The 26106-nt window shown below is 31.1% G+C and overlaps 2 pseudogenes; both read right to left on the bottom strand.

The window, feature by feature from the left end:
- Positions 1 to 6586: 6586 nt before the first annotated feature.
- LOC149576861 (linoleate 9S-lipoxygenase A-like) lies at positions 6587 to 10216 on the bottom strand (annotated as a pseudogene).
- Positions 10217 to 21520: 11304 nt separating this feature from the next.
- Positions 21521 to 25150, bottom strand: LOC149576860 (linoleate 9S-lipoxygenase A-like; annotated as a pseudogene).
- Positions 25151 to 26106: the final 956 nt, after the last annotated feature.

The raw sequence follows: 26106 nt of genomic DNA, 5'->3' as shown, positions 1-26106 counted from the left end.
ATTTAGAGTTTAATATCATGGTTATCCATATAGGTCGGTTTAGGATTTTGATCAATATTTTGGAGTTTTTTTTTACATTATGGTTAAGGGTTAGATTTTAGGGTTAGGACTATAACCAATATTAGTGTGTAGGTTTTTGGTTTAGATTATGGTTTGGACTGAGATTTTCGTTATATCAATAGGGATATGTTTTAGTGCTATAATTATAGTTTAATGTTGGATTATAGTTATATTGTACATCATTGTTGGGGCTAGGGCTAAGGTAGGGGTTGTTGTTAGGGTTAACTAAGGATGACAATTAGGATGGTTTATCTTTTCAAGTAGAAAAAAAAACTCATATTGATTCAAAAACAAAGAAATTATACTTCGAAAATATTTTTCTATGTCATAATAGATTCATTTATTTTAATTATTGTATTAGTTAATTAGTTTTTTGATATTTCAAAGTAAACATGGCTTATTTTATTTAAATTTAAATAATATTATTGTTTTGAATTGAATTTAGCTTAATTGTTAATGATCATATTTATATTTCTAATATTAACTCCAATTTGATCAAAGACCAAATATATTTTTGGTATTTTTGTAAACGAACTTCCTTAACACTTCCCTATTTTAAAGTTAATAAAATATCATTTCTATTGTCTTAGATTTGAGAGTACGTATATTAAATAAGTAATAATAAATGAACATTATGATTAATATATTTCTAAAATAGAAATATATTACTTAAAAACTTGTTTACTTTAAATGAATAAAGTACTCATTTACTTGTAAATTTTAAAAATAGAAATTAATCTACATATATATAAAATATTTATTCTTTTTCCTATTTGCATACAAATTAATTAAAATCTAAACTTTAAACTACATAAATATTTTTAAAATATATATCCATCAATAAATAGTTTAGAATAAAGTAAAATCTAAAAATTAGACACATATAGAATCTTTTTAATTTTTATATACATGTTTTTCTAATTTATTTCTACAAACATGCAACTGATATTTCTATTATCCATTTTTTTCCATTCTAAAAAAATCTAGATGTAAATAGAATTTTTTTAGATGCATGCAATCTTTCTAATTTTTTCTACATACATATATTAACATTTCTATTTTATATTTTGTTTTTACATTATGGTTATTTCAATCAAAATATGTAGATGTAAATAGAATTCTTTTCAAAAAAAATTATTTAAATTTAAATAACATTATTGTTTTGAACCGAATTTAGCTTAATTGTTAATGATCATATTTATATTTCTAATATTAACTCCAATTTGATCAAAGACCAAATATATTTTTGGTATTTTTGTAAACGAACTTGCTTAACACTTCCCTATTTCAAAGTTAATAAAATATCATTTCTATTGTCTTAGATTTGAGAGTAAGTATATTAAATAAGTAATAATAAATGAACATTATGATTAATATATTTCTAAAATAAAAATATATTACTTAAAAACTTGTTTACTTTAAATGAATAAAGTACTCATTTACTTGTAAATTTTAAAAATAGAAATTAATCTACATATATATAAAATATTTATTCTTTTTCCTATTTGCATACAAATTAATTAAAATCTAAACTTTAAACTACATAAATATTTTTAAAATATATATCCATCAATAAATAGTTTAGAATAAAGTAAAATCTAAAAATTAGACACATATAGAATCTTTTTAATTTTTATATACATGTTTTTCTAATTTATTTCTACAAACATGCAACTGATATTTCTATTATCCATTTTTTTCCATTCTAAAAAAATCTAGATGTAAATAGAATTTTTTTAGATGTATGCAATCTTTCTAATTTTTTCTACATACATATATTAACATTTCTATTTTATATTTTGTTTTTACATTATGGTTATTTCAATCAAAATATGTAGATGTAAATAGAATTCTTTTCAAAAAAATTTATTTAAATTTAAATAACATTATTGTTTTGAACCGAATTTAGCTTAATTGTTAATGATCATATTTATATTTCTAATATTAACTCCAATTTGATCAAAGACCAAATATATTTTTGGTATTTTTGTAAACGAACTTGCTTAACACTTCCCTATTTCAAAGTTAATAAAATATCATTTCTATTGTCTTAGATTTGAGAGTAAGTATATTAAATAAGTAATAATAAATGAACATTATGATTAATATATTTCTAAAATAAAAATATATTACTTAAAAACTTGTTTACTTTAAATGAATAAAGTACTCATTTACTTGTAAATTTTAAAAATAGAAATTAATCTACATATATATAAAATATTTATTCTTTTTCCTATTTGCATACAAATTAATTAAAATCTAAACTTTAAACTACATAAATATTTTTAAAATATATATACATCAATAAATAGTTTAGAATAAAGTAAAATCTAAAAATTAGACACATATAGAATCTTTTTAATTTCTATATACATGTTTTTCTAATTTATTTCTACAAACATGCAACTGATATTTCTATTATCCATTTTTTTCCATTCTAAAAAAATCTAGATGTAAATAGAATTTTTTTAGATGCATGCAATCTTTCTAATTTTTTCTACATACATATATTAACATTTCTATTTTATATTTTGTTTTTACATTATGGTTATTTCAATCAAAATATGTAGATGTAAATAGAATTCTTTTCAAAAAAATTTATTTAAATTTAAATAACATTATTGTTTTGAACCGAATTTAGCTTAATTGTTAATGATCATATTTATATTTCTAATATTAACTCCAATTTGATCAAAGACCAAATATATTTTTGGTATTTTTGTAAACGAACTTGCTTAACACTTCCCTATTTCAAAGTTAATAAAATATCATTTCTATTGTCTTAGATTTGAGAGTAAGTATATTAAATAAGTAATAATAAATGAACATTATGATTAATATATTTCTAAAATAAAAATATATTACTTAAAAACTTGTTTACTTTAAATGAATAAAGTACTCATTTACTTGTAAATTTTAAAAATAGAAATTAATCTACATATATATAAAATATTTATTCTTTTTCCTATTTGCATACAAATTAATTAAAATCTAAACTTTAAACTACATAAATATTTTTAAAATATATATCCATCAATAATTAGTTTAGAATAAAGTAAAATCTAAGAATTAGACACATATAGAATCTTTTTAATTTCTAGATACACGTTTTTCTAATTTATTTCTACAAACATGCAACTGATATTTCTATTATCCAATTTTTTTCCATTCTGAAAAAATCTAGATGTAAATAGAATTTTTTTAGATGCATGCAATCCTTCTAATTTTTTCTACATACATATATTAACATTTCTATTTTATATTTTGTTTTTACATTAAAAATAGAAATTAATCTACATATATATATATAAAATATTTATTCTTTTTCCTATTTGCATACAAATTAATTAAAATCTAAAATTTAGACTACATAAATATTTTTAAAATATATATCCATCAATAATTAGTTTAGAATAAAGTAAAATCTAAAAATTAGACACATATAGAATCTTTTTAATTTCTAGATACATGTTTTTCTAATTTATTTCTACAAACATGCAACTGATATTTCTATTATCCATTTTTTTCCATTCTAAAAAAATCTAGATGTAAATAGAATTTTTTTAGATGCATGCAATCTTTCTAATTTTTTCTACATACATATATTAACATTTCTATTTTATATTTTGTTTTTACATTATGGTTATTTCAATCAAAATATGTAGATGTAAATAGAATTCTTTTCAATAAATCTAGATGTATATAGAATTCTTTTAATTTTCTACATACATAAAATCTTTCTAATTTTTTTCTACATACATAAAAGAATAATTTCTATTTTCTATTTAAAAAAAAGAGCTATCATAAAGATTGATAAAAAAATTGATTGCATATGCATTCTTTAGTTTGTGCACTAAATGCACAAAATAAATTGTATAGATTAAAACTTTCCGTTCTAGGCACGGGAATATACAATAGAAATATCAGTTACCAAGAATAGTCGGCCACAAGCAATCAAATCTTAAACTCTGCAAAATTTCTTGCAAGCAATCTTTGTTCTGTCTTCGGCTGAAAAGGAAAAAAAGAATTTCAGATCTGAGATTGTTTAGATTGCCCTATTCGATTCAAAAAGCCATGGAAGTCACCGCAATTACATCTCCAAGAGGCCTAATGTGCCTTGATTCAGTACCCACATGCTTATCTCCACGAAAAACTCTGCACAGGTCCTCCAGTGGCCTCAATTTCGGTCATATGAACAAAATTCTAAATCTAAATGAAATTAATTAAAATTGAAATATAAGTCAAAGTAGAATATTATAACTAATTTTAAATTTCAATTTACTTCTACATCTAAATCTAAATGAAAATGTAAATAAAAAATAGAAATCTCACCTGCAAAAATGTTACTCCAAAACTTCAATTTACTCCTATTCAAAAACTCCAATGTAATCCTACAATAACCTCCACCTCTTTCTTCCTGCAAAAACATAAAATGAAAATGAAATGAGGAGCCTTGGTTTTATAACTTCTGAGAGGCTCCTCATATCCCCCAACAGACGTCTCTTCACATTCCACGAATTTGTTTCAAATTCCCCCACTCCCCGCAAAAAAAAAGCATGAATGTGCATGCAAAATTATATTTAACAAAAAAAAAACCATATTGAAATTATTTCGCCCCTATTTTTTCAGGCCCTATTTTTTCGGGTCGTACTTTTTCGGGCCCTACTTTTTCGAGCCTATTATTTCGGCCTCCATTTGGCTTCCTATTATTTCGGCCAGCTACTATTTCGGGAATTCTTTTTTAATATTTAATTTGGAAGTTTGTAAATGCTCCCAATTCTTTTTTGTTGACAGGAATCTTGGCATATTCCCGTGCTGGGCATTTGTGCTGCCATTGTATAGAACGCCTCTCGGCGTAATAACTAATGCTCCTATACATAGATAAGGACGAACAACTATCCAAGCTACCCATAAATACTACTCCTATTTTTGGGTCAAAAATAACATTGTCCAATTAACAATAATTAACAGAACAAATATTGAATTTGTTAAGATGGCAGGATCATGCTCTGATACCACTATAATATCCCTCTTCCCAATCTTTTAAATATTTACCACTTTATTTCGTAAACAATCAATGATTTCTCTCCTTTGCGTTTGTATTCATTTATATATTTCATTGTAAGAGGGGATGCGTCTATTCAAATTAGTTTTGTTATATTTATCATTTATTTATATTTATACTTTAATATTAAAATATTATTATATATGTGAATCATATCATATACAATTTATTTCTCTATTAAATATTACAATTGTAAGGTAATATCATATTATATGATAATGATTTGTATATAATTTATTTATATATTTATATAAGACTATTTCTTATTTCGATGTTGCATTTGATATTATGACATATTAAATTTATGATCCTATATAATATTTATATGTACAATTATCATATATTATTATTAATAGATAATATAGTATTATTATCTCATTCAATATTACTATATTGCTATGAGTAACGTATTATTATTATGACAAAATATATTATTTTATATTATAATTCTTTAATTTCTCTATCATGATTAGGAGACATGACATAAGGCTTGTTATGGTCTATGAAAATGTTCTAAACAATGAAATGTATACTAAATGTCTTGATAAGAACCTTAGGATCAAAATAATGAATATGTTGCATTTTTTTATCTTGTGTCAAAATATATTTTTCTTTGTTTAATTGATTCATTAAAGTTTTAAATCATCACTTTTATTAAACAACTAGAAGGTACAATTTAATGCATGTAAAATGTATGCTCAAAATTTAAAATAATATTTTATTTCTATCTCCATTGATTCGCTGAACTTCCTTGAATCTTCTCTAAATTTTAGCATTCATTTTATACTAGCTTTTTACACCATAATATTTGAAAAATGACAGATTTTATTCCAGTTTTCAGATTTTATTCCAGTTTTCATTCTCCCCCTTCAAGAAACATATTTTTTTGATCAATTCATACATTCACGATCCCATAAAAGGTGCCAAGTATTCCTACAAATATTCAACCATGGGAATAAATGACATATCAATAAAACACATGGATTCCATTTGTTTACAATTTAATGATTCTTCTAATAGATAGATTAAGATAAATACTTCATTCGAAAATACATGGAATAATTTCTCTTAAAGCAATTTAAGAAGCATCTAATTAAAGCATAATTGTTTTTTATGAAGGTAATATATTACATTTTCGTCCTTATTTTAATATAAAATTTTCTTTGTTTAATTGATTCATAGAAGTTATAAATCTTCACTTTTATTAAACATTAAATTGAAGAGAAGAACCACATTTCTTATGGGAAGAACATAAATTAATAAATCTTTATTGGTACATTGAAGAACGGCTAGAAGGTACAATTTAATGTGTGTAAAATCTCTGCTCAAAATTCAAAACAAAAGAAAACAATGGTGCTCAATTGTCATGTGTGACGGATGATAATTTTGAGTTGCAGCCGTATTGTGAATGGAAGTGCTTCGAGTGAAGGTTTGGAATTTCTTGTCTGTGCGAAGATGCCATTAAATAGATATGCTATTGGGCACACCACGGCCTGTGAGACCACCTGATTTTGATAGATCAGTAGTGTTGGGGTATAGCAGTGTGTAAGGGACTTTTGCAGGTCCGGTCCTGTTCTTGTAAACATGACAGTTGTTATTCCTGTCAATAATAATATTCTCAATCTTTGTCATGTTCTCTGAAAATTTTGTAAATCTCTCTTGAATACGGAGATCATCTACTCTATCAATGGTGGAGCCCTGCAACTGTCCCACATACAACTCATTTTTTGCATGGTTTGACAAAATTTCCAGAACAGCCATGACAAGGGTTGCTTGCGTGGGAGCGGAGACGGTCTTGAGGAAGAATTCCTCTGGATCCTTAACAAGTTCATCATACTCAGGTGTTCCCTTTTCTGGAATCAAGCGTCTACTCATGGTAGGTAGATTGGGCATGTATCCCCCGTACGAGTACTGCCCAAAGTTGACTGCAGCATGGTGAGCAAATGCAGTTCAGATTATAGTCGTCACTATTTGAACTGCTTCAACCAAAGAATCCATCTTGTACCATCTGCTTGGATCGTCCCTGAGTTCTCCGTGGCCAACATTTACTATCTCATCCCACCAAGCCTGCAATTCCTTTTTATTTCTAATGGAGGCATCATCCTTGTAGTAGAGGGACAGGTAGTCTGAAACCCACTGTTTCACGGCAAACCATATTTCTATACAAGGTCAACAGCATATGGGTAGTCCTTGATCACAAGCTTCAAACCATTCGGTGCCTTTGAATCACGGACTGCCATTCCCCTGCACAGTACATTGTGAAGTAACGGGTCAAATTTTCGGTATCTCTGTTAACTGGATTGGAAAAATGAAACGGATGTAAAAGGACAGTAATCAGCTTTTTAGCAACATTTCACCATATTACGAATAAATGTTATGAACCAGCATAGGTAATGCAGCAGTCGAGCTATTAAATAAGTTACCTTTTGAGCAGATCGGTCTCTAATCCTTGTTCATTGAATTTCCACTGCTTGTAGGCTTTAGATGACAATTCTATACAATATCTGCTAGGCGTGAAGCCTTGTTCAATAATACCTGACGCATTTATCAAACTCTGACAGGCAGCTTGATTGATGTCCATGGTATCCACGTAATGAGGTATTAACAATTTGTATACTGGGTGCATTTTGCTTAGTTGTCTGTGGGTTGCTATAATGAAAGGCTCCGTGATACAATGTGTTGTTAACTTGCGGACAATTGGAGAGCAAAACGTGTTTATCTTTAAGAAGTTTTTAGGCAACTTATAATCTTTGATCGATTTTGCCAGAATATAATTTAAGTGGCTGTTGGTATATTACGGTGGGAAAATGGTAATGTGCATACTGCATAGTGAAAATACAGGTCGGAAAATGGTACTTACCAATGACTGACGAGCTGATGGTAACCTACATCATTGACTTTAGCATGCGCTTTGGCCAGCTGCCACAGCGCTCCTTCTTCTGTCCCATGTTCCCCTGGTGTGAAAACCTTTCTTACGGCCGCCTGATCATCAATTGGTGGCAAACACAACTCAATGGCCACTGGCTTCAGAATCCCTCCTTTGGTGAGGAAGTAAAGCGTGCGGCTTGCATATGTCTTGGCATCTTTCGACATCTTGTTTATACGCTCCACTTAAGGCATATAAACATCATAGTAGTCCACAATAAATAACCTTTTAGAAGCAGTGGCCTGCATTTTCCACATTAATTTTACATTAGATTTCAATAACAGTTAGATTAAGGAAGAGGGAGCTTTTGAAGAAAATAAAGACCAGATCCACCGAAAGGCCCTCAAGGTTCATTTCTATGTGCTGTGCGGCGATGGCGCTCTTATTTGGACCGTATATCCTTTCATCCAAGCTACTCGTGGGAGGAAATGTCTGTTTCAATTTTAAAGCGGCCATTGTTTATGTTATTGAAGAGACACGAGAAGAAGAGTTATAAATGTGAAGATTTTGGGGAGTTACAGAAAGTGGGTCAAGGTTACCTCTAGGCACTTGATCACCAATGGATTCAGCCTTGCAAGTGTCTGGCGTGCAAATTCCTCGTCGCTTCTCCAAGCGCACTCATCCGCTGTGGTGTGCAAAAGATTGGTTCAATTGTTGTTTAACCTTAATAGATTGTAGATCGATTAATGAAGCAATGCCAATATATTTATACTTTGGACAATTTGCGGGCGAGTGAAATTAATGAGCGGAATGTCATCCTCGATGCTGTCGAGGAGTCCCTGCACAAAATGCAGTGGGCTGCTATCCTGACGGAGAGTCCTGAGAGAATTGTGGGCAGTTTTGAGACCTCGTTTGTAGAGGTCGCTTACGTCATCAAAGGAGTCAAATCCGTGATCGAAGAGATTAGTGAGAGTGGGAACGATGAGGTCAGCAACTGCGTCTATGAGGTGAGCTCCAAAGTCAGAATAGTCAGAATAAGGAAACCTTTCGTCCGGGGGAATGAAGATCAAGCTTGTGCGAGTCTCGAATTCGGGGGCTGCAACAGATTCAATAAGAAAACATGTGTCAAGATTACAGGCTCACAGTTACATAATGACTAGTGAGTATACATGTATATAGACACATGCCTATTTGAATGCGCGGACGACCAGTTCGGCATCTCCTGGGATATGGGAGCTCCTGCGATCCACCCAGCACTTCCCTCCGCAGCTCTGCATCCTTCTCTGGCTCCCCAATCAAATCCATCTCCCTCAACTTTCTCAGCCCCGCCGGGGTTTCCTCCGGAACAAAGCTCTGATGATAAACACACATTCACATTCACCTTCATGTTAGCGCTTCTACTATTTGGTCAAATCCTGAATAATTTAAAACCTTGCAATTGCTATATATATGTGTTAGTGATAAGGAAAAATTGACCTTATTGGCGAAGAAAACACGGTCATTCGGGTTGACGAAAGAAAGGGTTATCCACGAGTTGCATTGGAAACGAACATTGCAGTCGCCAGGGACAGATATGGTGAGTGATTTCAGAAAGAACTCTTGGGCGTGCATGTTTTTTATGAAAAATGCGCCTGGGAACCGGAGTGCCAAGTTCCATTTCAACGTCCACCGCGCAGCTTGTCTCTTGTGAGATGGGTCCGTCCCATGGGCTCCACTTCAAGTGACAAGGCTGCCCCATCGTTTTGCCCAATCTCGTTTCTACACAAGATAACATGCATCGCATCGTATTAATTAAATTGGGATGAATATACCATTCTTCAAATTTAATTCATACCCTTTAATATCAACATACAAATACAAATTTATGTGTGTAAACGTCTTCTAATCGCCATTTCTTTACCATTACCATCAGTTAAGCAAACACAATTCTATGTGTATACTAATTATAATATTAGAAATGCACTTCCCATGAGAAAGCAGCTTAAAGCTTATATTATTATTATTATTATGCATAGATTATTGCCGGGGTCCACTTGGTCGGTGCTCACAAGCTGAAGAGAGATTTTGTTCCCCATCAATTCAGATGCCTCGTCAAGCAGCGTTGCAGCGTAGTCCGTCAAGTGGAGGAGAGCCACTTTCTGCAGCACCACTTCACCATTCATCTCATAGTCGGGTGAACTCATTCCATTGCTGCCCACTATTGCAGCTGTTGTAATTGAACCCATCTTACTAATTCGCTCCTTCACTCGATTACAATCCGCTAATATATATCACTTGCTGCAGACTCAGACTCCTACGAACAAACGAAGATATCTGGTTTTGCTTAATCGCTTATATTTCCCTATATATTATATTGATAGGTCCTACGAACAATGAAGATATTTGCAAGTATTGCTCTATAAATAGCTGGCCAAGGAGGATAACATTACGATTCCGTGGTTGGCATGTTAACGTGTTTCACAACATCCTCACACTCGTTGTTGTTGACGACAATAATTGGTGGGCTCTATAATCAACGTGGTTTTAGGGTCAAATATTGTCTTCACATTCAAATTTTTTTATCATTTCTTGTCTCTGATCTCGTTCTTTTAAAAGTGTTTATAGATCCCGCTCTCCGAAATCTTCAAAACACATTTACGTCATCAACGTGGTTTTAGTGTCTAATGTCTTCCAATGGTATGCAAGCTTTTTTTAAAAAATTATTCCCTCTCTCATTATTATTATTATTTTAAATATTCATAAAATCGTTTGACAGAATTTTCAAAATTCATTTTACTTTGGCTAGAAAGTTATCACGTGTTCAACATTAGAAATGTATGTCATAATGGTTTGGTCATTTGATGTGAAATAAAAAAATATAGTTGAATTTCTTGTAAACAAACATTGGAAAACTTTTCCAATCAATTATCTTTTCTTGATAATAACGTGACAAACCATCGGCACTAAGGTTTTAAACTAGCTATATATACCTCTATATATATTACGCCGAGAGTAATCGTTCTCGAGGCGCCTATTTTTATTTAATCCCAAAGTTATTTTAATCGAAGTTGGGATTAATGAAAATAAAAAAAGGCGCCTCGAGAACGATTACTCTCGGCATAATATATATAGAGGTAGATATAGCTAGTGGCAGTCGCGGCGCAATAGGAAAAATATTTACTTTTTATTTTTTATTTTGATAAGGTTACTATAAAATTGTTAATTAATTTTTAATTAGAGTTGTATGAAGTTAGTATAAAATTATGCTTCAAAATATTTTTAAAAATTTAATATAAGGAGTTTAATATAGATTAAAAATATATTTTTTATTTTTGGGATATTGTAATGTAAAATGTTATAGTCATACATAGATATATGGTTAGGGACAAAGTTACCATTATAGTTAATGTTAACCTTAGGGATAGAATTAGGGTTAGGGTTAGCATTAGAGTTAGGGTTGGAGTTAGGGTTAGGGTTTGAGCTATGGTTAAGGTAAGGGATAGAGTTATGGTTATGGTTATTGTTAGAGTTATGGTTATGGTTTAGATTAGAGCTATGTTTATGGTTAAGGTTAGGGTTAATGTTATGGTCATGGTTAAGGTTAGGGTTAGAGTTATGGTTATGGTTATGATTAGGGTTAGTGTTAGGGTTATAGTAAGGCTAACGTTAGAGTTATGCTCATGGTTAAGGCTAGCGTTAGAGTTATGCTCATAGTTAGGGTTAGGGATAGGATTAGAATCCAATTATGGTAGAGTTAGAATTAGGGTTAGAGTTAGGTGTAGAGTTATGTTTATGGTTAAGGTTAGGGTTAGAGTAATGCTCATGGTTAAGGTTAGGGTTACGGTTAAGGTTTGAGTCAAATATTATTTTAAATTTAATATAAGGAGTTTAATTTAGATAAAAATATATATTTTATTTTTGGGATATTGTAATGTAAAATGTTATAGTCATACGGAGATATATGGTTAGGGACAAAGTTAGGGTAAGGGTTTGAGCTAGGGTTAAGGTTAGGGTTAGGGTTAGACTCTAATTATGGTAGAGTTAGATTTATGGTTAGAGTTAGGGTTAGGATTAGGGTTATAGATAGGATTAGAATTAGAGTTAAGATTAGGATTAGAGTTAGGGTTAGGATTAGGGTTATAGATAGGGTTAGGGTTAGGGTTAGGGTCTAGGTTAGGGTTAGGGCTAGGGTCAGGTTTAGGGTTAGAGTATGAGTTAGGGTTAGAGTTTGAGTTAGGGTTAGGGTTATAGTTTGAGTTAGGGGTAGACAGAGCATTATAATTTGGGTTAGGATTAGGGTTAGGTTTAGGGTTTGAGTTTGAGTTATGGTTAGAGTTAGGGTTAGAGCTAGAGCTAGAGTTAGAGTTAGGGTTAGAATTAGGGTTAGTTTTAGGGTTTGAGTTACCAATAGAGTTAATTTTACAGTTGGGTTAATGTTAGAGTTAGGGTTAGGGTTAGAGTTTTGAGTCAAGGTTAGGGTTAGAGTTAGGGTTAGGGTTAAAATTAAAATCCAATTATGGTAGAGTTAGATTTACAGTTAGAGTTATGGGTAGGGGTAGGGTTACGCTTACAGTTAGGGTTAGAGTTAGATTTAGGGTTAGGGTTAGGGTTAGGGTTAGGTTTATATTTAGAGTTAGGGTTATATATAGAGAGAGTTATATCAATGTTAAGGTTAGGGTAACGGGATTGAGTAAGGGTTAAGGTTAGAGTTAGGGTTAGGGTTAGGGTTTCGGTCAGGATTAAAGTTAGGGTTAGGGTTAGAGTCTAATTATGGTAGAGTTAGATTTACAGAAAGAGTTAGATTTAGGGTTAGAGTTAGGGGTAGGGTTAGGGTTAGGGTTAGGGTTAGAGATAGGGGTAGACAAAGGGTTAGGGTTAGGGTTAGGGTTAGGGTTAAGGTCAAGGTTAGGGTTAGGTTTACGGTTAGAATATGAGTTACGGTTAGAGTTTGAGGTATAGTTAGGGCTATAGTTTGAGTTAGGGGTAGACAGAGTATTAGAATCCTAGCTACGATTAGGGTTAGGTTTTGGGTTACGGTTATGGTTACGGTTAAGGTTAAAGTTAGGTTTAGGGTTATAGTTATAGTTAGGGTTAAAGTCCAATTATGGTAGAGTTAGATTTAGGGTTACAGTTAGTGGTAGGGATAGCGTTACAATTATAGTTAGGGTTAGAGTTAGAGGAAGGGTTATATTTAGAAGTTTTCTTATGGTCACAGTTATAGTTACGAGGGGAGTAAGGGTTGGGATTTTAGATTATATTTATTATTATATAAGGTGCCCTATATAATAATATGTATATTCCCATGCTCATGGATAAGGTTGGGGAAAGAAGTAGGACTGTGGTTATTAGTGTTACATTTAGAATTTCATTTAGGAGGGCATTGTGTGCTATTTTTTCCCCCTATTCAACCCATCACTGATGTCTGATCTGAGAGACCTTAAATGGGATAGGTTCTTTGCAGAGGGTTAACATCGCTAAGGTTGGCGGCTAACATTTTGTGTTGGCTCGGTTTCTTCATTGACCACGCTGGATCATTTTTTCTTGGTCGGGTTGATTCATGCTACGAGATTCGATAACTCTTATTTCTTCGCGAGCTATCTTCCCATCTTCCCAAAAGTGCAAGATGTTGCCATGCATTCCCATTCTAACGTTTCTTTATATGCTAGTGTCTTCGAAACACTCTAAAGCCTAGAATTGCACAAGATGCTGCCATGCATCTCCATTCTGATGCATCGTCATGCTACATTGTTTCTTTAATTCTCTAAAGCCCAAAATTTCATCATGCTACCACGCATTGCCTTTCCAACATTTCCTCACTCCACAATGCTTTCATGAGTCTTTAAGACCCAAAATTGTGCCACATGGAGGGGGTTCACACCTTTTGTGCTATCTGCTTCGTTTGTTGGGAGGAATCTCTTCACTACATCTTAGTCATCCATTGGAAATAAAGCCAATCTTGATCGACGAATGTGACTTAATCCTTCATTGGGAGGAGTTTCCTCGTTGCATCTCAGTCATCCTTTTTGAGGGGGGAATCTACATCGACGGTTGCGACTTAATCCTTCATTGGTGAGGATTCGCGATGCATCTATGCCGTCTATTTCGAGAGGAAGACCTTCATCGATGACCATCATTCATTTTTGGGGAAACCAAATTCCCCCTTGGGATCAACCTTGCATTTTTTGTGGGAGGTTAAGACATCATGTTATCTCTTTTCATAGTTTTTTGCCAGCGACATGAATGTCTTTCCTCTTCTTTCCATGAGTCTCCATTCTAGCGCCTCCTTAAGCTGCATTGTTTCTGCAATGCTCTAAAGCCCAAAATTGCATCATGCTACTACATGTCACCTTTATGACATTTCCTCACTCTGTAGTGCTTTCGCAAGGCTCCAAGACCCAGAATTGTGCCATGTAGCGGGGGTCCCCACCTTTCGTGCTATGGTTACAATTTAGATTTTAGGGTTATGGTTAGAATCAAGGTCAATTCTAGAGTTTATAGAATATTTAGAGTTAAGATTAGGGATTAAATATACATGAGGGTTAGCATTGGGTTGTATGATAATTACAGTTAGGATTATAGTTAGATATATCATTTAGATTAGGTTTTAGCCAGGGTTTAATTAGACTTAAGATTAGGGTGAGGATCAAGGTGAAATCTATATTAGGGTTCATATCATGGTAGGATTGAAACTAATGTTAGGGTTAACATTGAAATTATGATTAGGGGTAAGGTGAAGATTTATATTTGGTCATGATTGCGGTTTGTGCTAGGATTAGGGTCTAAGCTATGATTAATTTTATGATTGTACCTTTAGGGTTAGGGTTTTGTTTAAGTTTATGATTATGGTTACAACTATGGTTTATGGTTCAAGTTTAAAGTTGGGAATGTGATTAGGATCAGGGATTAGTAAATTTTTTAAGAGTTCGGTTATAGGTTTACACCATGGTTAGGACCTTGGGACTGGATTTAGAGTTTAATATCATGGTTATCCATATAGGTCGGTTTAGGATTTTGATCAATATTTTGGAGTTTTTTTTTACATTATGGTTAAGGGTTAGATTTTAGGGTTAGGACTATAACCAATATTAGTGTGTAGGTTTTTGGTTTAGATTATGGTTTGGACTGAGATTTTCGTTATATCAATAGGGATATGTTTTAGTGCTATAATTATAGTTTAATGTTGGATTATAGTTATATTGTACATCATTGTTGGGGCTAGGGCTAAGGTAGGGGTTGTTGTTAGGGTTAACTAAGGATGACAATTAGGATGGTTTATCTTTTCAAGTAGAAAAAAAAACTCATATTGATTCAAAAACAAAGAAATTATACTTCGAAAATATTTTTCTATGTCATAATAGATTCATTTATTTTAATTATTGTATTAGTTAATTAGTTTTTTGATATTTCAAAGTAAACATGGCTTATTTTATTTAAATTTAAATAATATTATTGTTTTGAATTGAATTTAGCTTAATTGTTAATGATCATATTTATATTTCTAATATTAACTCCAATTTGATCAAAGACCAAATATATTTTTGGTATTTTTGTAAACGAACTTCCTTAACACTTCCCTATTTTAAAGTTAATAAAATATCATTTCTATTGTCTTAGATTTGAGAGTACGTATATTAAATAAGTAATAATAAATGAACATTATGATTAATATATTTCTAAAATAGAAATATATTACTTAAAAACTTGTTTACTTTAAATGAATAAAGTACTCATTTACTTGTAAATTTTAAAAATAGAAATTAATCTACATATATATAAAATATTTATTCTTTTTCCTATTTGCATACAAATTAATTAAAATCTAAACTTTAAACTACATAAATATTTTTAAAATATATATCCATCAATAAATAGTTTAGAATAAAGTAAAATCTAAAAATTAGACACATATAGAATCTTTTTAATTTTTATATACATGTTTTTCTAATTTATTTCTACAAACATGCAACTGATATTTCTATTATCCATTTTTTTCCATTCTAAAAAAATCTAGATGTAAATAGAATTTTTTTAGATGCATGCAATCTTTCTAATTTTTTCTACATACATATATTAACATTTCTATTTTATATTTTGTTTTTACATTATGGTTATTTCAATCAAAATATGTAGATGTAAATAGAATTCTTTTCAAAAAAAATTATTTAAATTTAAATAACATTATTGTTTTGAACCGAATTTAGCTTAATTGTTAATGATCATATTTATATTTCTAATATTAACTCCAATTTGATCAAAGACCAAATATATTTTTGGTATTTTTGTAAACGAACTTGCTTAACACTTCCCTATTTCAAAGTTAATAAAATATCATTTCTATTGTCTTAGATTTGAGAGTAAGTATATTAAATAAGTAATAATAAATGAACATTATGATTAATATATTTCTAAAATAAAAATATATTACTTAAAAACTTGTTTACTTTAAATGAATAAAGTACTCATTTACTTGTAAATTTTAAAAATAGAAATTAATCTACATATATATAAAATATTTATTCTTTTTCCTATTTGCATACAAATTAATTAAAATCTAAACTTTAAACTACATAAATATTTTTAAAATATATATCCATCAATAAATAGTTTAGAATAAAGTAAAATCTAAAAATTAGACACATATAGAATCTTTTTAATTTTTATATACATGTTTTTCTAATTTATTTCTACAAACATGCAACTGATATTTCTATTATCCATTTTTTTCCATTCTAAAAAAATCTAGATGTAAATAGAATTTTTTTAGATGTATGCAATCTTTCTAATTTTTTCTACATACATATATTAACATTTCTATTTTATATTTTGTTTTTACATTATGGTTATTTCAATCAAAATATGTAGATGTAAATAGAATTCTTTTCAAAAAAATTTATTTAAATTTAAATAACATTATTGTTTTGAACCGAATTTAGCTTAATTGTTAATGATCATATTTATATTTCTAATATTAACTCCAATTTGATCAAAGACCAAATATATTTTTGGTATTTTTGTAAACGAACTTGCTTAACACTTCCCTATTTCAAAGTTAATAAAATATCATTTCTATTGTCTTAGATTTGAGAGTAAGTATATTAAATAAGTAATAATAAATGAACATTATGATTAATATATTTCTAAAATAAAAATATATTACTTAAAAACTTGTTTACTTTAAATGAATAAAGTACTCATTTACTTGTAAATTTTAAAAATAGAAATTAATCTACATATATATAAAATATTTATTCTTTTTCCTATTTGCATACAAATTAATTAAAATCTAAACTTTAAACTACATAAATATTTTTAAAATATATATACATCAATAAATAGTTTAGAATAAAGTAAAATCTAAAAATTAGACACATATAGAATCTTTTTAATTTCTATATACATGTTTTTCTAATTTATTTCTACAAACATGCAACTGATATTTCTATTATCCATTTTTTTCCATTCTAAAAAAATCTAGATGTAAATAGAATTTTTTTAGATGCATGCAATCTTTCTAATTTTTTCTACATACATATATTAACATTTCTATTTTATATTTTGTTTTTACATTATGGTTATTTCAATCAAAATATGTAGATGTAAATAGAATTCTTTTCAAAAAAATTTATTTAAATTTAAATAACATTATTGTTTTGAACCGAATTTAGCTTAATTGTTAATGATCATATTTATATTTCTAATATTAACTCCAATTTGATCAAAGACCAAATATATTTTTGGTATTTTTGTAAACGAACTTGCTTAACACTTCCCTATTTCAAAGTTAATAAAATATCATTTCTATTGTCTTAGATTTGAGAGTAAGTATATTAAATAAGTAATAATAAATGAACATTATGATTAATATATTTCTAAAATAAAAATATATTACTTAAAAACTTGTTTACTTTAAATGAATAAAGTACTCATTTACTTGTAAATTTTAAAAATAGAAATTAATCTACATATATATAAAATATTTATTCTTTTTCCTATTTGCATACAAATTAATTAAAATCTAAACTTTAAACTACATAAATATTTTTAAAATATATATCCATCAATAATTAGTTTAGAATAAAGTAAAATCTAAGAATTAGACACATATAGAATCTTTTTAATTTCTAGATACACGTTTTTCTAATTTATTTCTACAAACATGCAACTGATATTTCTATTATCCAATTTTTTTCCATTCTGAAAAAATCTAGATGTAAATAGAATTTTTTTAGATGCATGCAATCCTTCTAATTTTTTCTACATACATATATTAACATTTCTATTTTATATTTTGTTTTTACATTAAAAATAGAAATTAATCTACATATATATATATAAAATATTTATTCTTTTTCCTATTTGCATACAAATTAATTAAAATCTAAAATTTAGACTACATAAATATTTTTAAAATATATATCCATCAATAATTAGTTTAGAATAAAGTAAAATCTAAAAATTAGACACATATAGAATCTTTTTAATTTCTAGATACATGTTTTTCTAATTTATTTCTACAAACATGCAACTGATATTTCTATTATCCATTTTTTTCCATTCTAAAAAAATCTAGATGTAAATAGAATTTTTTTAGATGCATGCAATCTTTCTAATTTTTTCTACATACATATATTAACATTTCTATTTTATATTTTGTTTTTACATTATGGTTATTTCAATCAAAATATGTAGATGTAAATAGAATTCTTTTCAATAAATCTAGATGTATATAGAATTCTTTTAATTTTCTACATACATAAAATCTTTCTAATTTTTTTCTACATACATAAAAGAATAATTTCTATTTTCTATTTAAAAAAAAGAGCTATCATAAAGATTGATAAAAAAATTGATTGCATATGCATTCTTTAGTTTGTGCACTAAATGCACAAAATAAATTGTATAGATTAAAACTTTCCGTGCTAGGCACGGGAATATACAATAGAAATATCAGTTACCAAGAATAGTCGGCCACAAGCAATCAAATCTTAAACTCTGCAAAATTTCTTGCAAGCAATCTTTGTTCTGTCTTCGGCTGAAAAGGAAAAAAAGAATTTCAGATCTGAGATTGTTTAGATTGCCCTATTCGATTCAAAAAGCCATGGAAGTCACCGCAATTACATCTCCAAGAGGCCTAATGTGCCTTGATTCAGTACCCACATGCTTATCTCCACGAAAAACTCTGCACAGGTCCTCCAGTGGCCTCAATTTCGGTCATATGAACAAAATTCTAAATCTAAATGAAATTAATTAAAATTGAAATATAAGTCAAAGTAGAATATTATAACTAATTTTAAATTTCAATTTACTTCTACATCTAAATCTAAATGAAAATGTAAATAAAAAATAGAAATCTCACCTGCAAAAATGTTACTCCAAAACTTCAATTTACTCCTATTCAAAAACTCCAATGTAATCCTACAATAACCTCCACCTCTTTCTTCCTGCAAAAACATAAAATGAAAATGAAATGAGGAGCCTTGGTTTTATAACTTCTGAGAGGCTCCTCATATCCCCCAACAGACGTCTCTTCACATTCCACGAATTTGTTTCAAATTCCCCCACTCCCCGCAAAAAAAAAGCATGAATGTGCATGCAAAATTATATTTAACAAAAAAAAAACCATATTGAAATTATTTCGCCCCTATTTTTTCAGGCCCTATTTTTTCGGGTCGTACTTTTTCGGGCCCTACTTTTTCGAGCCTATTATTTCGGCCTCCATTTGGCTTCCTATTATTTCGGCCAGCTACTATTTCGGGAATTCTTTTTTAATATTTAATTTGGAAGTTTGTAAATGCTCCCAATTCTTTTTTGTTGACAGGAATCTTGGCATATTCCCGTGCTGGGCATTTGTGCTGCCATTGTATAGAACGCCTCTCGGCGTAATAACTAATGCTCCTATACATAGATAAGGACGAACAACTATCCAAGCTACCCATAAATACTACTCCTATTTTTGGGTCAAAAATAACATTGTCCAATTAACAATAATTAACAGAACAAATATTGAATTTGTTAAGATGGCAGGATCATGCTCTGATACCACTATAATATCCCTCTTCCCAATCTTTTAAATATTTACCACTTTATTTCGTAAACAATCAATGATTTCTCTCCTTTGCGTTTGTATTCATTTATATATTTCATTGTAAGAGGGGATGCGTCTATTCAAATTAGTTTTGTTATATTTATCATTTATTTATATTTATACTTTAATATTAAAATATTATTATATATGTGAATCATATCATATACAATTTATTTCTCTATTAAATATTACAATTGTAAGGTAATATCATATTATATGATAATGATTTGTATATAATTTATTTATATATTTATATAAGACTATTTCTTATTTCGATGTTGCATTTGATATTATGACATATTAAATTTATGATCCTATATAATATTTATATGTACAATTATCATATATTATTATTAATAGATAATATAGTATTATTATCTCATTCAATATTACTATATTGCTATGAGTAACGTATTATTATTATGACAAAATATATTATTTTATATTATAATTCTTTAATTTCTCTATCATGATTAGGAGACATGACATAAGGCTTGTTATGGTCTATGAAAATGTTCTAAACAATGAAATGTATACTAAATGTCTTGATAAGAACCTTAGGATCAAAATAATGAATATGTTGCATTTTTTTATCTTGTGTCAAAATATATTTTTCTTTGTTTAATTGATTCATTAAAGTTTTAAATCATCACTTTTATTAAACAACTAGAAGGTACAATTTAATGCATGTAAAATGTATGCTCAAAATTTAAAATAATATTTTATTTCTATCTCCATTGATTCGCTGAACTTCCTTGAATCTTCTCTAAATTTTAGCATTCATTTTATACTAGCTTTTTACACCATAATATTTGAAAAATGACAGATTTTATTCCAGTTTTCAGATTTTATTCCAGTTTTCATTCTCCCCCTTCAAGAAACATATTTTTTTGATCAATTCATACATTCACGATCCCATAAAAGGTGCCAAGTATTCCTACAAATATTCAACCATGGGAATAAATGACATATCAATAAAACACATGGATTCCATTTGTTTACAATTTAATGATTCTTCTAATAGATAGATTAAGATAAATACTTCATTCGAAAATACATGGAATAATTTCTCTTAAAGCAATTTAAGAAGCATCTAATTAAAGCATAATTGTTTTTTATGAAGGTAATATATTACATTTTCGTCCTTATTTTAATATAAAATTTTCTTTGTTTAATTGATTCATAGAAGTTATAAATCTTCACTTTTATTAAACATTAAATTGAAGAGAAGAACCACATTTCTTATGGGAAGAACATAAATTAATAAATCTTTATTGGTACATTGAAGAACGGCTAGAAGGTACAATTTAATGTGTGTAAAATCTCTGCTCAAAATTCAAAACAAAAGAAAACAATGGTGCTCAATTGTCATGTGTGACGGATGATAATTTTGAGTTGCAGCCGTATTGTGAATGGAAGTGCTTCGAGTGAAGGTTTGGAATTTCTTGTCTGTGCGAAGATGCCATTAAATAGATATGCTATTGGGCACACCACGGCCTGTGAGACCACCTGATTTTGATAGATCAGTAGTGTTGGGGTATAGCAGTGTGTAAGGGACTTTTGCAGGTCCGGTCCTGTTCTTGTAAACATGACAGTTGTTATTCCTGTCAATAATAATATTCTCAATCTTTGTCATGTTCTCTGAAAATTTTGTAAATCTCTCTTGAATACGGAGATCATCTACTCTATCAATGGTGGAGCCCTGCAACTGTCCCACATACAACTCATTTTTTGCATGGTTTGACAAAATTTCCAGAACAGCCATGACAAGGGTTGCTTGCGTGGGAGCGGAGACGGTCTTGAGGAAGAATTCCTCTGGATCCTTAACAAGTTCATCATACTCAGGTGTTCCCTTTTCTGGAATCAAGCGTCTACTCATGGTAGGTAGATTGGGCATGTATCCCCCGTACGAGTACTGCCCAAAGTTGACTGCAGCATGGTGAGCAAATGCAGTTCAGATTATAGTCGTCACTATTTGAACTGCTTCAACCAAAGAATCCATCTTGTACCATCTGCTTGGATCGTCCCTGAGTTCTCCGTGGCCAACATTTACTATCTCATCCCACCAAGCCTGCAATTCCTTTTTATTTCTAATGGAGGCATCATCCTTGTAGTAGAGGGACAGGTAGTCTGAAACCCACTGTTTCACGGCAAACCATATTTCTATACAAGGTCAACAGCATATGGGTAGTCCTTGATCACAAGCTTCAAACCATTCGGTGCCTTTGAATCACGGACTGCCATTCCCCTGCACAGTACATTGTGAAGTAACGGGTCAAATTTTCGGTATCTCTGTTAACTGGATTGGAAAAATGAAACGGATGTAAAAGGACAGTAATCAGCTTTTTAGCAACATTTCACCATATTACGAATAAATGTTATGAACCAGCATAGGTAATGCAGCAGTCGAGCTATTAAATAAGTTACCTTTTGAGCAGATCGGTCTCTAATCCTTGTTCATTGAATTTCCACTGCTTGTAGGCTTTAGATGACAATTCTATACAATATCTGCTAGGCGTGAAGCCTTGTTCAATAATACCTGACGCATTTATCAAACTCTGACAGGCAGCTTGATTGATGTCCATGGTATCCACGTAATGAGGTATTAACAATTTGTATACTGGGTGCATTTTGCTTAGTTGTCTGTGGGTTGCTATAATGAAAGGCTCCGTGATACAATGTGTTGTTAACTTGCGGACAATTGGAGAGCAAAACGTGTTTATCTTTAAGAAGTTTTTAGGCAACTTATAATCTTTGATCGATTTTGCCAGAATATAATTTAAGTGGCTGTTGGTATATTACGGTGGGAAAATGGTAATGTGCATACTGCATAGTGAAAATACAGGTCGGAAAATGGTACTTACCAATGACTGACGAGCTGATGGTAACCTACATCATTGACTTTAGCATGCGCTTTGGCCAGCTGCCACAGCGCTCCTTCTTCTGTCCCATGTTCCCCTGGTGTGAAAACCTTTCTTACGGCCGCCTGATCATCAATTGGTGGCAAACACAACTCAATGGCCACTGGCTTCAGAATCCCTCCTTTGGTGAGGAAGTAAAGCGTGCGGCTTGCATATGTCTTGGCATCTTTCGACATCTTGTTTATACGCTCCACTTAAGGCATATAAACATCATAGTAGTCCACAATAAATAACCTTTTAGAAGCAGTGGCCTGCATTTTCCACATTAATTTTACATTAGATTTCAATAACAGTTAGATTAAGGAAGAGGGAGCTCTTGAAGAAAATAAAGACCAGATCCACCGAAAGGCCCTCAAGGTTCATTTCTATGTGCTGTGCGGCGATGGCGCTCTTATTTGGACCGTATATCCTTTCATCCAAGCTACTCGTGGGAGGAAATGTCTGTTTCAATTTTAAAGCGGCCATTGTTTATGTTATTGAAGAGACACGAGAAGAAGAGTTATAAATGTGAAGATTTTGGGGAGTTACAGAAAGTGGGTCAAGGTTACCTCTAGGCACTTGATCACCAATGGATTCAGCCTTGCAAGTGTCTGGCGTGCAAATTCCTCGTCGCTTCTCCAAGCGCACTCATCCGCTGTGGTGTGCAAAAGATTGGTTCAATTGTTGTTTAACCTTAATAGATTGTAGATCGATTAATGAAGCAATGCCAATATATTTATACTTTGGACAATTTGCGGGCGAGTGAAATTAATGAGCGGAATGTCATCCTCGATGCTGTCGAGGAGTCCCTGCACAAAATGCAGTGGGCTGCTATCCTGACGGAGAGTCCTGAGAGAATTGTGGGCAGTTTTGAGACCTCGTTTGTAGAGGTCGCTTACGTCATCAAAGGAGTCAAATCCGTGATCGAAGAGATTAGTGAGAGTGGGAACGATGAGGTCAGCAACTGCGTCTATGAGGTGAGCTCCAAAGTCAGAATAGTCAGAATAAGGAAACCTTTCGTCCGGGGGAATGAAGATCAAGCTTGTGCGAGTCTCGAATTCGGGGGCTGCAACAGATTCAATAAGAAAACATGTGTCAAGATTACAGGCTCACAGTTACATAATGACTAGTGAGTATACATGTATATAGACACATGCCTATTTGAATGCGCGGACGACCAGTTCGGCATCTCCTGGGATATGGGAGCTCCTGCGATCCACCCAGCACTTCCCTCCGCAGCTCTGCATCCTTCTCTGGCTCCCCAATCAAATCCATCTCCCTCAACTTTCTCAGCCCCGCCGGGGTTTCCTCCGGAACAAAGCTCTGATGATAAACACACATTCACATTCACCTTCATGTTAGCGCTTCTACTATTTGGTCAAATCCTGAATAATTTAAAACCTTGCAATTGCTATATATATGTGTTAGCGATAAGGAAAAATTGACCTTATTGGCGAAGAAAACACGGTCATTCGGGTTGACGAAAGAAAGGGTTATCCACGAGTTGCATTGGAAACGAACATTGCAGTCGCCAGGGACAGATATGGTGAGTGATTTCAGAAAGAACTCTTGGGCGTGCATGTTTTTTATGAAAAATGCGCCTGGGAACCGGAGTGCCAAGTTCCATTTCAACGTCCACCGCGCAGCTTGTCTCTTGTGAGATGGGTCCGTCCCATGGGCTCCACTTCAAGTGACAAGGCTGCCCCATCGTTTTGCCCAATCTCGTTTCTACACAAGATAACATGCATCGCATCGTATTAATTAAATTGGGATGAATATACCATTCTTCAAATTTAATTCATACCCTTTAATATCAACATACAAATACAAATTTATGTGTGTAAACGTCTTCTAATCGCCATTTCTTTACCATTACCATCAGTTAAGCAAACACAATTCTATGTGTATACTAATTATAATATTAGAAATGCACTTCCCATGAGAAAGCAGCTTAAAGCTTATATTATTATTATTATTATGCATAGATTATTGCCGGGGTCCACTTGGTCGGTGCTCACAAGCTGAAGAGAGATTTTGTTCCCCATCAATTCAGATGCCTCGTCAAGCAGCGTTGCAGCGTAGTCCGTCAAGTGGAGGAGAGCCACTTTCTGCAGCACCACTTCACCATTCATCTCATAGTCGGGTGAACTCATTCCATTGCTGCCCACTATTGCAGCTGTTGTAATTGAACCCATCTTACTAATTCGCTCCTTCACTCGATTACAATCCGCTAATATATATCACTTGCTGCAGACTCAGACTCCTACGAACAAACGAAGATATCTAGTTTTGCTTAATCGCTTATATTTCCCTATATATTATATTGATAGGTCCTACGAACAATGAAGATATTTGCAAGTATTGCTCTATAAATAGCTGGCCAAGGAGGATAACATTACGATTCCGTGGTTGGCATGTTAACGTGTTTCACAACATCCTCACACTCGTTGTTGTTGACGACAATAATTGGTGGGCTCTATAATCAACGTGGTTTTAGGGTCAAATATTGTCTTCACATTCAAATTTTTTTATCATTTCTTGTCTCTGATCTCGTTCTTTTAAAAGTGTTTATAGATCCCGCTCTCCGAAATCTTCAAAACACATTTACGTCATCAACGTGGTTTTAGTGTCTAATGTCTTCCAATGGTATGCAAGCTTTTTTTAAAAAATTATTCCCTCTCTCATTATTATTATTATTTTAAATATTCATAAAATCGTTTGACAGAATTTTCAAAATTCATTTTACTTTGGCTAGAAAGTTATCACGTGTTCAACATTAGAAATGTATGTCATAATGGTTTGGTCATTTGATGTGAAATAAAAAAATATAGTTGAATTTCTTGTAAACAAACATTGGAAAACTTTTCCAATCAATTATCTTTTCTTGATAATAACGTGACAAACCATCGGCACTAAGGTTTTAAACTAGCTATATATACCTCTATATATATTACGCCGAGAGTAATCGTTCTCGAGGCACCTATTTTTATTTAATCCCAAAGTTATTTTAATCGAAGTTGGGATTAATGAAAATAAAAATAGGCGCCTCGAGAACGATTACTCTCGGCATAATATATATAGAGGTAGATATAGCTAGTGGCAGTCGCGGCGCAATAGGAAAAATATTTACTTTTTATTTTTTATTTTGATA

This window comes from Cupressus sempervirens, chromosome 1, assembly GCF_028749045.1.
Source record: "Cupressus sempervirens isolate cs-2001-9-10 chromosome 1, ASM2874904v1, whole genome shotgun sequence".
Taxonomy (NCBI): Eukaryota; Viridiplantae; Streptophyta; class Pinopsida; order Cupressales; family Cupressaceae; genus Cupressus; species Cupressus sempervirens.
This window is presented reverse-complemented; position numbering and strand designations above follow the sequence as displayed.